Source organism: Schistocerca serialis, chromosome 3 (assembly GCF_023864345.2).
Source record: "Schistocerca serialis cubense isolate TAMUIC-IGC-003099 chromosome 3, iqSchSeri2.2, whole genome shotgun sequence".
In the NCBI taxonomy this organism is placed as follows: Eukaryota; Metazoa; Arthropoda; class Insecta; order Orthoptera; family Acrididae; genus Schistocerca; species Schistocerca serialis.
Genome location: NC_064640.1, coordinates 285,755,221 through 285,769,165, shown reverse-complemented (window position 1 = coordinate 285,769,165; position 13,945 = coordinate 285,755,221). Strand labels below are relative to the sequence as shown.

Below are 13,945 nucleotides of genomic sequence, written 5' to 3'. Positions count from 1 at the left end.
CCTGTGCTGCTAGAACATGTGCCTTTACAAGTACGACACAACATGTGGTTCATGCACGATGGAGCTCCTGCACATTTCAGTCGAAGTGTTCGTACGCTTCTCAACAAGATTCGGTGACCGATGGATTGGTAGAGGCGGACCAATTCCATGGCCTCCACGCTCTCCTGACCTCAACCCTCTTGACTTTCATTTATGGGGGCATATGAAAGCTCTTGTCTACGCAACCCCGTACCAAATGCAGAGACTCTTCGTGCTCGTATTGTGGACGGCTGTGATACAATACGCCATTCTCCAGGGCTGCATCAGCGCATCAGGGATTCCATGCGCATGTATCCTCGCTAACGGAGGACATTTTGAACATTTCCTGTAACAAAGTGTTTGAAGTCACGCTGGTACGTTCTGTTGCTGTGTGTTTCCATTCCATGATTAATGTGATTTGAAGAGAAGTAATAAGATGAGCTCTAACATGGAAAGTAAACGTTTCCGGACACATGTCCACATAACATATTTTCTTTATTTGTGTGTGAGGAATGTTTCCTGAAAGTTTGGCCATACCTTTTTGTAACACCCTGTACACTATCTGGTCAGAAGTAATACGGAAATGACCACTAGATGTCACGAGAGGTGGACCCGAAGTAGAGAGAGCCTGTATAGGGAGAGAGTGGCCAACCGGACGATACGGCGGCCATTTTTCTGCCAAACTGCGGGCGGGACTTCTGAATGGCCATTAGTGGAGTAGTGGAGTACACACTCACCGAATCAAAAGCACAAGACAATACAGCGAAATCATTCGTTAAATGCCTTTCTTTACAGCTATGATATACTTGTAGTAGCCTACTACGTACAGCACAGGAAAATTTGATACAGTGGCTGTAAAAATTATTCGTTACTTGCGTTTATCTCCTTTAAAGTTCGTTTACGAGACATATTGCAATGAAAGTAACGCAAATAAAAAATATATAGTGTATAGCATCTGTTTTGTATCGGAAGTGCATAACACTAAAGATTTAACGTACCTGTATTACGTCAGATGAATGAAAGTCGTAAGCAGTTGTTTACTTGTGACATGCAAAAAGTCTGAGACTTATTAGTACTTCTTGTCACGTCTTCAAACTTTTTGCATGTCAAAAATAAACAACTGCTTACGACTTTCTTTGGATTACAAAAATCAGGTAACGTTAAATGTAGGCTACTATAATAACGACCAAATATGACAAGAAAACTACCGTATCCTTTCTACCACACAGTAAGTAGGCCTATTAAAAACTGTCTTCAAGAGTACCTACAATTATTTACTACGAATAATGTTTCAGCAACTACGACAACTGCGGAAAACGTGCTTACAGCTTGACTGCGTCAACAGTCAGGCAATAATACTGAAACCAAAATAATGCCTAGCGTTCTGATTCGGAACGAAATAAAGTTTGACGCTATGAAGTGGAATGAGCATGGCACAACATGGCACAACAATCCGTTTCCAGCAAGGACTGTCAGATATTGACTTCAGAAAAACTTGTGATGCTACCAGTATGCACGCAAACGCTAATTACGTACTAAAAACTATATACAACTAAATCGAACATGCATGCACAACGCATAACAAGTCTCTCAATAATTCAAATACCTTTTAATCGTTTCCAAAAGTCCTCTGAACTTCAATTCAGCTCAAAAACACGGCGAACATAGGAAGCGCGAGAGACGTTTGGCAGGAAAATGGTGCCAAAGCTAATCAACCAATCACGGGCAACTTCACCTATGGCCACTCTCTCTGTATACAGGCTCTCTAACCCGAAGGTATTAAAGGTGGTGGGAAGTAGTGTGTCGTTAGTAAAGCGTCCGCCGCTGATAGGTGAGTAGTCAGCGCGACGGAATGTCATTCCCGGCTGGGTCTGAGATTTTCTCCGCTCATGGACTGGGTGTTGTGTTGTCATTATCATCATAATTTCATCCCCATCGACATGCAAGTCGCCAAAGTGGCATCGACTCGAAAGACTTGAACCAGGCGAACGGTCTACCCGACGGGAGGCCCTAGCCACACGGCATTTCCAGTAGAGAAGCAATAACAGCAGAATGAGTCGCTTAAGATAGTCAAGTGACTTCGAATGTGGAGTAGTCATTGGAAGTCACATGAGTAACAAATCCATAAGGGGCATTTCAACCATGTTGTTGTTGGTGATGTGACTGTGAAAATGGTTCAAATGGCTCTAAGCACTAAGGGACTTAACTTCTGAGGTGATCAGTCCCCTATTACTTAGAACTACTTAAACCTAATTAACGCAAGGACATCACACACATCCATGCCCGAGGCAGGATTCGAACCTGCGACCGTAGCGGTCGCGCGGTTCCAGGCTGAAGCGCCTAGAACCGCTCGGCCACCTCAGCCGGCTGTGACTGTGAAGTGGAAACGCGAAGGAACAACCACAGCTAAATCATAGCCAGACAGGCCTCTTGTACTGACAGACAAGCACCGTTGTGATTTCCCTAAATCGCTGCAGGCAAATGCCGGGATGGTTCTTTTGAAAGGGCACGGCCGACTTCCTTCTCTAATCCAATGGGACCGATGAGCTCGCTGTTTGGCCCCCTCCCCTAAATCAACCAACCAACCAACCATGGACCGTGGAGCATTGCGGAGGGGTTTGTAAGAAATTTCATGAAAGCAACGGAAAGAATCACTCGTTTGTTCAAAAGTGCTACCAGCAGTCCAACTAGCATAGTGACAGTGCGAAGTGAGTTAAAAAGAATGGGGTACAAAGGTCGAGCAGCTCCCCATAAACCACACATTTCTGTGGTCATTGCTAAGCGACACTTGAGGCGATGTTAAGAGCGACACCAGTGGACAGTGGACAGTGGAAGGCTAAACCAGTGATTCTGAATGATTAACCACGCCATACCCCTTGACAATCTGATGGAACGCTTTGGGTCTGGCCAATGCCTGGAAAGTTACAAGCTATCATGTGTTGTTGTTGTTGTTGAGGTCTTCAGTCCTGAGACTGGTTTGATGCAGCTCTCCATGCTACTCTATCCTGTGCAAGCTTCTTCATCTCCCAGTTCAAAAATGGTTCAAATGGCTCTGAGCACTATGGGACTTAACATCTGTGGTCATCAGTCCCCTAGAACATAGAAATACTTAAACCTAACTAACCTAAAGACATCACACACATCCATGCCCGAGGCAGGATTCGAACCTGCGACCGTAGCGGTCACGCGGTTCCAGACAAAAGCGCCTAGCACCAAACGGCCACACCGGCCAGCCTCATCTCCCAGTACCTACTGCAACCTACATCCTTCTGAATTTCCTTAGTGTATTCATCTCTTTGTCTCCCTCTACGATTTTTACCCTCCACGCTGCCAAAAATGGCTCTGAGCACTATGGGACTTAACATCTGTGGTCATCAGTCCCCTAGAACTTAGAACTACTTAAACCTAACTAACCTAAGGACATCACACACATCCACGCCCGAGGCAGGATTCGAACCTGCGACCGTAGCAGTCGCGCGGTTCCGGACTGAGCGCCTAGAACCGCTAGACCACCGCTCCACGCTGCCCTCCAATGATAAATTTGTGATCCCTTGATGCCTCAGAACATGTCCTACCAACCGGTCCCTTCTTCTTGTCAAGTTGTGCCACAAACTCCTCTTCTCCCCAATTCTATTCAATACCTCCTCATTAGTTATGTGATCTACCCGTATAATCTTGAGCATTCTTCCGTAGCACCACATTTCGAAAGCTTCTATTCTCTTCTTGTCCAAACTATTTATCGTCCACGTTTAACTTCCATACATGGCTACACTCGATACAAGTACTTTCAGAAACGACTTCCTGACACTTAAATCTATACTCGATGTTAACAAATTTCTCTTCTTCAGAAACGCTTTCCTTGCCATTGCCAGTTTACATTTGATATCCTCTCTACTTCGACCATCATCAGTTATTTTGCTCCCCAAATAGCAAAACTTCTTTACTACTTTAAGTGTCTCATTTCCTAATCTAATTCCCTCAGCATCACCCGACTTAATTCGACTACATTCCATTATCCTCGTTTTGCTTTTGTTGATGTTCATCTTATATCCTCCTTTCAAGACACTGTCCATTCCGTTCAACTGCTCTTCGAAGTCCTTTGCTGACTCTGATAGAATTACAATGTCATCGGCGAACCTCAAAGTTTTTATTTCTTCTCCCAGGATTTTAATACCTACTCCGAATTTTTCTTTTGTTTCCTTTACTGCTTGCTCAATATACAGATTGAATAACATCGGGGAGAGGCTACAACCCTGTCTCACTCCCTTCCCAACAACTGCTTCCCTTTCATGTCCCTCGACTCTTATAACTGCCATCTGGTTTCTGTACAAATTGTAAATAGCCTTTCGCTCCCTGTATTTTACCCCTGCCACCTTTAGAATTTGAAAGAGAGTATTCCAGTCAGCATTTTCAAAAGCTTTCTCTAAGTCTACAAATTCTAGAAACGTAGGTTTGCCTTTCCTTAATCTTTCTTCTAAGATAAGTCGTAAGGTCAAGTATTGCCTCACGTGTTCCAACATTTCTACGGAATCCAAACTAATCTTCCCCGAGGTCGGCTACTACCACTTTTTCCATTCCTCTGTAAAGAATTCATCATGTATAGTACCACAAATGAAATGAAAAGGAGGTGGTGTTACAATATGCGGATGTGTTTCGTGGCTAGGATGTGGTCAGCTCATTGCGATCAGGAAACGCTAAATGCAGAAGGATATGAATAAACTTTACAGTTTTGTGTACTGAGTACTGTACGGGAATAGTTTGGAGACAATGATTGTATCAGTATGACAACGCACACTGTTTGCGGATAACAACTTTCCTGAGATAGGGTATCCTGCAAAGAGTCCCGACTTGAACCCAATGGCACACCTCTGGGAGGGGGGAGTTAGAACGTCGACGCACCTCCAAATCACAGGGTTCGACATCACTTCACTACCTTCTCTGGTTTCGGCCATTGAGGAAGAATGAACCGCCATTCCTCCACAGACATTCAGACACCTCATTGAAAATGTCCTCATCATGGTACAAGCCATCATTAAGGCGAAGGGTGGGTACACCCCATATTAGCGTCCACTAATACGTGTCAGGATGTTTTTGATCAGATTGATTTATAACAATCTTTTTTTTGCTAGTATGATCGTTGTTTCATTGCGGAAATATTGGTTACGTATCCTAACAGAGAGTAGCCATTGTCATTCATTAGATGTATGAATTACATCGCTACTTGGAATGCGTTCTCATGAAATTATGATAAGTATGCAATAAACAAGGCCACAATCAAGCTTCTATACGACAGATAGGAAATGTGGCCAGCTCTCGACCGAAAGTGCCAACACTGAAGAAGTTGATTGACGTACACGAAGTTTGTTAGACTCCTATGACTGTGCACATTGGTAATGTTCACACGACGTTGAGCAAGTTTTGAAGATAAATATGTGCAGATTTTGTGCGGTTCGTAAGATTTTACTAGAATTCAATAGAAAACATTTACCTTTCCGCGTGTTCGTTAGTTTTGCCGGCGAATATGCCGCTTGAAAAGTCTCTCGGGCATGCAGCCGGACCAATTTGTCGGTAAACAACGACACCCTTCAGCATGAGACGCGTCGTGATGATGGTACATTACGCGATCGAAAATTTGTTCAACAACGACTTATCAACACAGATCTAAGCCCGAGAAGACTTGGAAACCTGTATATATCTGTCAGTGATACTTGTAACCTGTAATGTCAGATGGGGAAGTACTCGGTCATTGGTTTTGGTTTGACGAAGCATGGTTCCAACTTGACGGATATGTGAATGCACAGAATTGATGCCATTTGAATACGGAAGATCAGCATCAGGTGCATGAGCCCCCTGCAGGATGCAGAGGGGATGCTGCTTACAAAACTCATCTTCATACTATTTCCGAATTTGCAGAGAGAAATCGAACGATGCGTTACTACTATTTCTCAACAAACGCAAAAAATTGTGTTTATGAACACGCAAAGTCGTGTTCACTTATGTGAATTGCATAGTGGAGGCCACTTGATACAGCTTTTGCTACTTAGTCATTCTCCAATAAGGTTATGTTACTTTTTATACACTATGTATTTTACGACTTAGGAGCCATAGGTTGCTCTTCATAAGCATGCCACCTCACTTCCGGCTCTTGGGGCGTATAGACGTGCTATTCAGTGAGCTCCACATGTGAGGAGTATTTCCTTACAGCGAGCGTGTGTAGCATTTAGCTTAGTCGGGTATACTGAACGATTTGCGGAGTGGCCGTGCGGTTCTAGGCGCTACAGTCTGGAACCGCGAGACCGCTACGGTCGCAGGTTCGAATCCTGCCTCGGGCATGGGTGTGTGTGGTGTCCTTAGGTTAGTTAGTTTTAAGTAGTTCTAAGTTCTAGGGGACTGATGACCTCAGAAGTTGAGTCCCATAGTGCTCAGAGCCATTTGAACCATTTTTTTGAACGATTTGTTACACATGTTGTCGGCATGGCAGATCCGCCAGACACGGGTCAGGCTATACGGTCAGCGATAGAAGTTTGTTACCAGGTTACCGTATAACATGTTACACAACAGTCAGCGGTAGTAATGCAACAGAAACTACAGTTTCCACAGCAGATTGTACACTGAAGCGCCAAAGAAACTGGTATAGGTGTGCGTATTCAAATACAGAGATATGTAAATAGAAAATACGGCGCTGCGGTCGGCAACGCCTATATAAGGCAACTAGTGTCTGGCGCAGTTGTTAGATCGGTTACTGTTGCTACAATGGCAGATTATCAAAATTTAAGTGAGTTTGAACGTGGTGTTACAGTCAGCGCACGAGCGATGGGACTCAGCATCTCCGAGGTAGCGACGAAATGGGGATTTTCCCGTACGACCATTTCACGAGTGCACCATGAATATCAGGAATCCGGTAACACATCAAATCTCCGACATTGCTGTGGCCGGCAAAAGATCCTGCAAGAACGGGACCAATGACGATTGAAGAGAATCGTTCAACGTGACAGAAGTGCAACTCCTCCACAAATTGCTGCAGATTTCAATGATTGGCCATCAACAAGTGTCAGTGAGCGAACCATTCAACGAAAAATCATCGATATGGGCTTTCGGAGCCGAAGGTCCACTCGTGCACCCTTGAGGGCTGCACAACACAAAGCTTTACGCCTCTCCTGGGCTCGTCAACACCAATATTGGACTGTTGATGACTGGAAACATGTTCGATGATCGGATGAGTCTCGTTTAAGATTGTATCGAGCAGATGGACGTGTACGGGTATGGAGACAACCTCATGAATCCTTGAACATTGCATGTCAGCAGGGGACTGTTCAAGCTGGTGGAGGCTCTGTAATGGTGTGGGGCTGATACGTTTAGATACGACTCTGACAGGTGACACGTACGTAAACTTCCTCACAGCATCTCCGAGGACTTGCTCAATTCCAGCAGGACAATCCGACACTCCACACGTCCAGAATTGCTATAGAGTGGCTCCAGGAACACTCTTCTGAGTTTAAGCACTGCCTCTGGCCACCTAACTCCCAAGACATGAACGTTATTGAGCACATGTGGGATGGCTTACAACGTGTCGTTCAGAAGAGATCTCCACCCCCTCTTACTCTTACGGATTTATGGAGAGCTCTGCAGGATTCATGGTGTCAGTTCCCTCCAGCACTACTTCAGTCATTAGTCGAGTCCATGGCACGTCGTGTTGCGGCACTTCTGCGTGCTCGTGGTGGGCTTACACAATATTAGGCAGGTGTACCAGTTTCTTTGGCTCTTCAGTGTATAACAACAACAAGAAGAAGATCTGTACCATCAAGGGTAACAAGACAACATTCTGTTAGCAGCATATTACGCAGCAACAACAACAGGAGCAACAGCAGCACAAACTACAATACCAGCAACACGAGTAACAGTGGTTACTACTACAAAAGCAACAACAGCACCTGCGGCAACAACGTCATGTACAGTTATCACAGCAGCAATTAGAACAACAGGTCAATCCAAAAAACTAACAATACTGAAAGTAGCACAAGGTTACTGTCAAATCTACGAGCTACTACTACAGTGCAACAAAATACTGGACCATGACATAATCATATTTGTGCCGTATAGAACACAGAACCTTGTGTAGATGTTAACATGGTATAGAGAAGAGATACACATCCTGCTGAAAGTATTTCTGTTGTGGAATCAGTTCAAAGTGTCACTAGTCGGGTGGGACATCCAAACCTTGTCCACTGCAAAATATGCATGTAAAAATAAGTAAGAACAAGCAGAGTAGAAAGAATCTGAGATCCTGTACCGTGTTTGTTGAAAGGCTGGACAAAAATACTGGGAATATACACCCCATGACTATTAGTATGATGATGTATTGGTACAGCGCCAATGTTAAAAAGGATATTATAAATATTAGTGTTCCAGGCAGGAACACAGTGAAAACTGAACTGAAACCAGGCATATCAGTGATTAATGTATTGTAGTTATCTGTATTTAAGGAGAAAAACCCGAATGTGTATACCCCCAATTTATGCTTCATAAATACATGAACGTACACAATGTTGACATATCTCTAACAGCTAAAGAAATACATTCGGCACAGAGTGAATACCCAGTCATTAGCGTCAAAACATACGCACTGAAAGTCGATACAAATACAGAAGGAATATGCCTCTAGCGGTCTGTAAGATTTCATTTAGGTCACAAGTACCACCGAATTACGTTACAGTCTTGGGTACGAGGTCTGCAGTGGGACCGATTATTGCTCCAGTTACACAGGGTGTTATATAAGTATTCCATTTTTGAGAGGTGGTAGTATGGACAAAAATATCCAGGAAACAGGGGCCTTAAAATGCATACCTTAAGACTTATGAACGCTTGTTCATCTTCGCTACTGTGAAACACATCTCATCTGCAATCTATGTGCTATTACGATCGATCTACAGGATGCAGTAAACAGATGAGGAGACATGTCTCTATTATTGTCCGTGGATACGGGATGCTGTAAAAATCCGTTGGTTTTGCTACAGTAAACCGTACCCACAGTTTTGGATAAATGCAGTGCGTACATCCATGCTAATATCATAAATGCGAAAGTAACTCCGTTACGCTTTCACGAATATAACGCTGAACCGTTTTTTATGACATTTGGTATGGGGATAGGTTGAACGCTGAGGAAGAGCATAGGCTACTTTAGAAAGTGTGTAGTACAATATGTTTATTAACCTGAAGAAAATAACACGAAATATTGAACAATAATTACTATTTGAAAGATGTATTTACTCTTTGGCCTTAGAACCTTATCATATTTCTGAAAATGCGTTTGGCGTTTGATACGTTTAACGTAATACGATCCAACGTAATGAATACAATGCTTATACAATCCTCTACATATGTAATCCTTACTTCCGTAGTAATATGAGTGTCAAGCTCTTCGGATTTTAGCCGCTCATCGTCTCGCGTCTGGTATAGCTTCTGTGAGGCACGTTACTTTGTATCGGTAGGTCGTGGTCGTGTGGTTACCGTTGCTGACTCTCAGTTTCCGTGTCCCGGTGATGTCGGATTTTTTCCGTTCCGTCTGCGTTGTCATCATCAACGCGCAAGTCGTCCCAGTGGCGTCAAATAAGACTTGCACCAAGCACCAGGAGGGAACTGGTAAGACTTTTCTTTTAAATTTGATCTTAGCCGAAATTAGGAAAAATAAATGAGTTGCTGCTGCAGTAGCCTCCTCTGGAACAGCTGTTAGGCTACTCAGTGTTGGTCGAACGTCACATTCAGTACTTACGCTGGAACTGAACTTCGCTCACAAAGCCATATCTATCTGTAACGTCAGTAAAAATAGCGATCGTGGACGGATGTTGCAGCAATGTAAGCAGGTCGTATATAATAACAAGCAGATTACATTAGAAGTTCTGTCGTTTCACAGTGACAGAATAATGCTCTCTTGTTTACTGCGGCCGGCCGCGGTGGTCTAGCGGTTCTTGGCGCTCAGTCCGGAAACGCGCGACTGCTACGGTCGCAGGTTCGAATCCTGCCTCGGGCATGGATGTGTGTGATGTCCTTAGGTTAGTTAGGTTTAAGTAGTTCTAAGTTCTGGGGGACTGATGACCACAGATGTTAAGTCCCATAGTGCTCAGAGACATTTGAACCATTTTTTTGTTTACTGCGTTCTGTAGGTCGTTCCTAACAGCAAAGAGCTTGTAGTAGAAAAGATGTGTTTCACAGTAGTAAAGATGAACAAGTGCTCATAGCTCTTAAAGTATGAATTTTAGAGCCCATATTTACTGGACTTTTTTCTTATTTTGCTCCATACTACCACCTTTAGAACATGGAATGCCTTTTTTAACATTTCAGGAATCGTTTACGATGTAATCGTCGCGCTCCGCAATTTGGAAGCGAAACTAGATCAGTAAATGTGGCTGACCACATTCAATAGACGTTTGTACTGAAGAAACAGTGTGTTATTTATACTGCCGCGTTCCGCATCTCACTGCAGACAATTAATATCTAGTGTATAATCACCAACAAGGAATAAAACGCATTGTGGCCTATGACATGACCTCCAGAGATACTGAGCAATCTATTCCATCAGACTATATACACAGAAACCTTAAATAAGTCCCCTCTGTATGACAGTTAGATGGAATTTTCAATCATACAACCACGGGCTCGGTAACCAGTAAGAGCATCTATACTTCAAGATCGATCAACTGATATAACATAGCAATACTGTAACAGCAACGGCAGTCGAACCTACCAGCATGCAGTGCGCTGACCAGTACTAGGCGAATGGATTATGCACAGATGAATGAAGAACTATCCACGATGTGTAAGATAAAGTGTTTTTCTCTGTACAGAATAACTGAAAGGAATATTTATTTACACAGATAATCGTTAGAAACTTTACTCTTTCTGTGGAGTTACGAACACAGTTTATTGAAGACCAATAAAATTCTCCAGGGTACGTGACCACACTGTCAATATCTGAAATTCTCCAACATTTCGGTAACTGTTGCAAATGGCAATGTGGTCAAAAACCTGTAGAATTTTACTGACAGTGACAACGACCGTGGAAGCACACGCTTACATAGCTTATTTAATTATTTTCCGTAGAGTTACAGCAACGAGTTATAATTTTTGAAGCAGAACATAATTTTTTCTATCATGTAGCCAATGTATTTAAAGCAAATGTGTACAAATCAGTTTAAATCAAAGGCTACAGTTTTAGTTACGCAGTTAGATACGTTCAAAGTTTTAGAGGAGGAGTCAATATCATATACGTAACTGGCTGTGTTCAGATCGATGTTCTAATAGCGGAATGCTCATTTAAGTGAGATGTTCAAACGAGTGCCCATTGTGCTGAATGTATAACTCAATACGCCTTCTAAACGACATGCGGAAGAGATGAAAAGTTGCTAGTGCCACGGAGCGCCAAGCTTCCTCGATACACAGTTTGCAGTCATCTGTCGTTTTGGGTTCATAAACCCGATTATTTACATATCCTCACAAAGATAAACCTACTGCCCGTCTGGATCAATCCTGAAGACCATGGCGCCCTAACCATCTTTCGGGAAAACTGTTGTTCACTTCTTGTAAAACTTCGTGCACAGAACGACCTGGATGACCATTGTGCTGAATTCACATACGGCTTCTAAATATAGACTAATATTTCCAAAGAGAACACGTAAACTGTAGACTATAAAAGCTCGATACATGGACCAACACCTATGACGAACCACGTGATATGTCCAGCAAGGATTTTCTATGGATCAGTGGTGTATATTATGACTGTTTATAGCGCCACAATTTGTGAACATAGATTCATCAGAGAACATAACAGTTTGTAAGGCGTCCAGAGTGAAATTATTCATGGCCCTTTCGCAGAAAGGAACTCTGCTATTGCAATCATTCCCATCCAGCTCCTGTGTCAGTGGAAGGTGGTACGGACGAAAGCTGTGATCGTGTACTATTTGCTAGAAAGCTGTACTGCAGATACCAGTGAGTGCAGCGTCTTCTCGTAAGATGACATGAGGATCGTGGTGTATTGCAGCTAAAACAAACACCTCCACATCCTCAAATCCTTCTCACACTACCTTTTTCTCGAAGCCGATGTTCATTATGTGAGAACGTAATGAGTAATGGAGCTCTTCGAACAGTAACTTGTATCTTGTGGCATAAGCCATGGGTGCTTTATTAACACCGTGTCAGCGCTTGCAGGGCATCAGCGACATGTCAACGTACTTATTTGTATGTTTATTCCAAGACAATATGCGTGACACACCAAACCTCTTTTGTTTATGCGTTGCGACCTGCCATATATACGTCATTTTAAGGATACATTCTATAATCTAATCAAACATTACCTCAAACAGGGAATCGAGAAAGGCTGTGGCACCGTGACACCGGCAACTTCGCATCTGTATGTAGTTCGTTTAGAAGGTGCATTGTGTTAAACTTTCAGGATAATGGCGCTCTTTTGAACATTTCACTTAAATGAACATTCCGCCGCCAGAATATCCATTTGAACACAATCAGTTATGTACAAAATTGATAGAAAACTGTTTTAAACTGACTTGTTCACAGCTGGTTTAAACACATCAGCTACATGATAGACAAAAAAAATAAATTATAATTATTTGCTGTGAGTCCTTGAAAAATAACTAAATAAACTATGTTCATAGCTCCGCAGAAAGAGTAACGTTTCTTACTTTTACCCATGGAAATAAATATTCTTTTCACTTATTACTTTGCAACTTACGGAAAAACATCTTATCTGAAACACCCTGCAGGGGCCACAATATTTTCGCCTTCACGCTATCTCACATAACCCATACCCATCTCAACCTCATAATCTTCCGATCTCAACAAGTGGGAACGAATTCTTAATACAAAAATTATTGATAAACATTTCCTTAGCATGCATCTGTTAAATGTGGTTAAAATTAGGATCTTCGGTTTATTTTAGCAGCTCTCAGATATTTAGACATGACCGGGAAGATGCAAAGGAAGTATCTACAATATTTCATTCACATTTGCCTTATGATGAAAGAAAAATGTTTACTCGAAAATTAGTAGTCTACAAACTGTAGCTGTTAGGACCAGGATAATCGACTGTATTGTCCACAGAGAACAATTATCGCAAGAAGAGACTGGTACAATTTAACTAAATAGCATAAATTATTTGTGGATATTTTAATGCTTAAAGGTCCGCTTGGCATGTGACTATCAAGACAGTTACGTAGCAGCTTTACTTAAAATTATAGATGACTTAGGTTTTTATGCCTTGAATGATGGATCGCCGACACTGATACCGAAATCGGAAAAACTCTTGAAGGGTACCAAAATTCCTAGGGACGACCAGTGGAATATCCTCAACTAAACCAATGGAACAGACCACTGTGCCATACAGATTCAAACACTTCAAGTTCACCGTCGGATCCCCTATAACCCGTAAAGAAAGCAGAAAGTTAACTAAACATACTGGGAGAAAATTTAAGGAATAGTGGAGGAACGGATTAAGACGGTAACCAAGCCATCGTCACCAATTCGAAGCTACTACGATTTTTTTAGTATTATCAGTGACTGAGCAACTGCATCAGTTCATACAACTAATCCAATTGACACACCCAGCAGACCAACAGCACCTTGATGGAATAACGTTATTAGGAAGCGGATAGAGGCCTTTAAAATATTAAACGAACTGCTACGTCTGTTCTGTGCATTATTACCATTAGTCCTACACGACAACTGTATACCAGAATACAGATATTCGTACGAGCTAACTTCCTTGAGAAATAAAGTATTTTATTCGTCCTGATTGAGAAAAAGTACAGAAGACAACCTTTTCTGTCACAAAACATGGTTGCCCAAATTACGTCTAAATCTACACGGACGCTCCAAGTCCCCAGAAGGAACGGGACATGTTTTCTTCAAACACTACGGG

The 13,945-nt window shown here is 42.5% G+C and overlaps 1 protein-coding gene across 1 annotated transcript in view; it reads right to left on the bottom strand.

Moving 5' to 3' along the window:
• LOC126470791 (uncharacterized) overlaps positions 1-13,945 on the bottom strand; it is a gene marked incomplete at its 5' end in the record, with an annotated part of 136,885 nt that overhangs the window by 32,098 nt on the left and 90,842 nt on the right. The gene's annotated exons all lie outside the window — the stretch shown is intronic.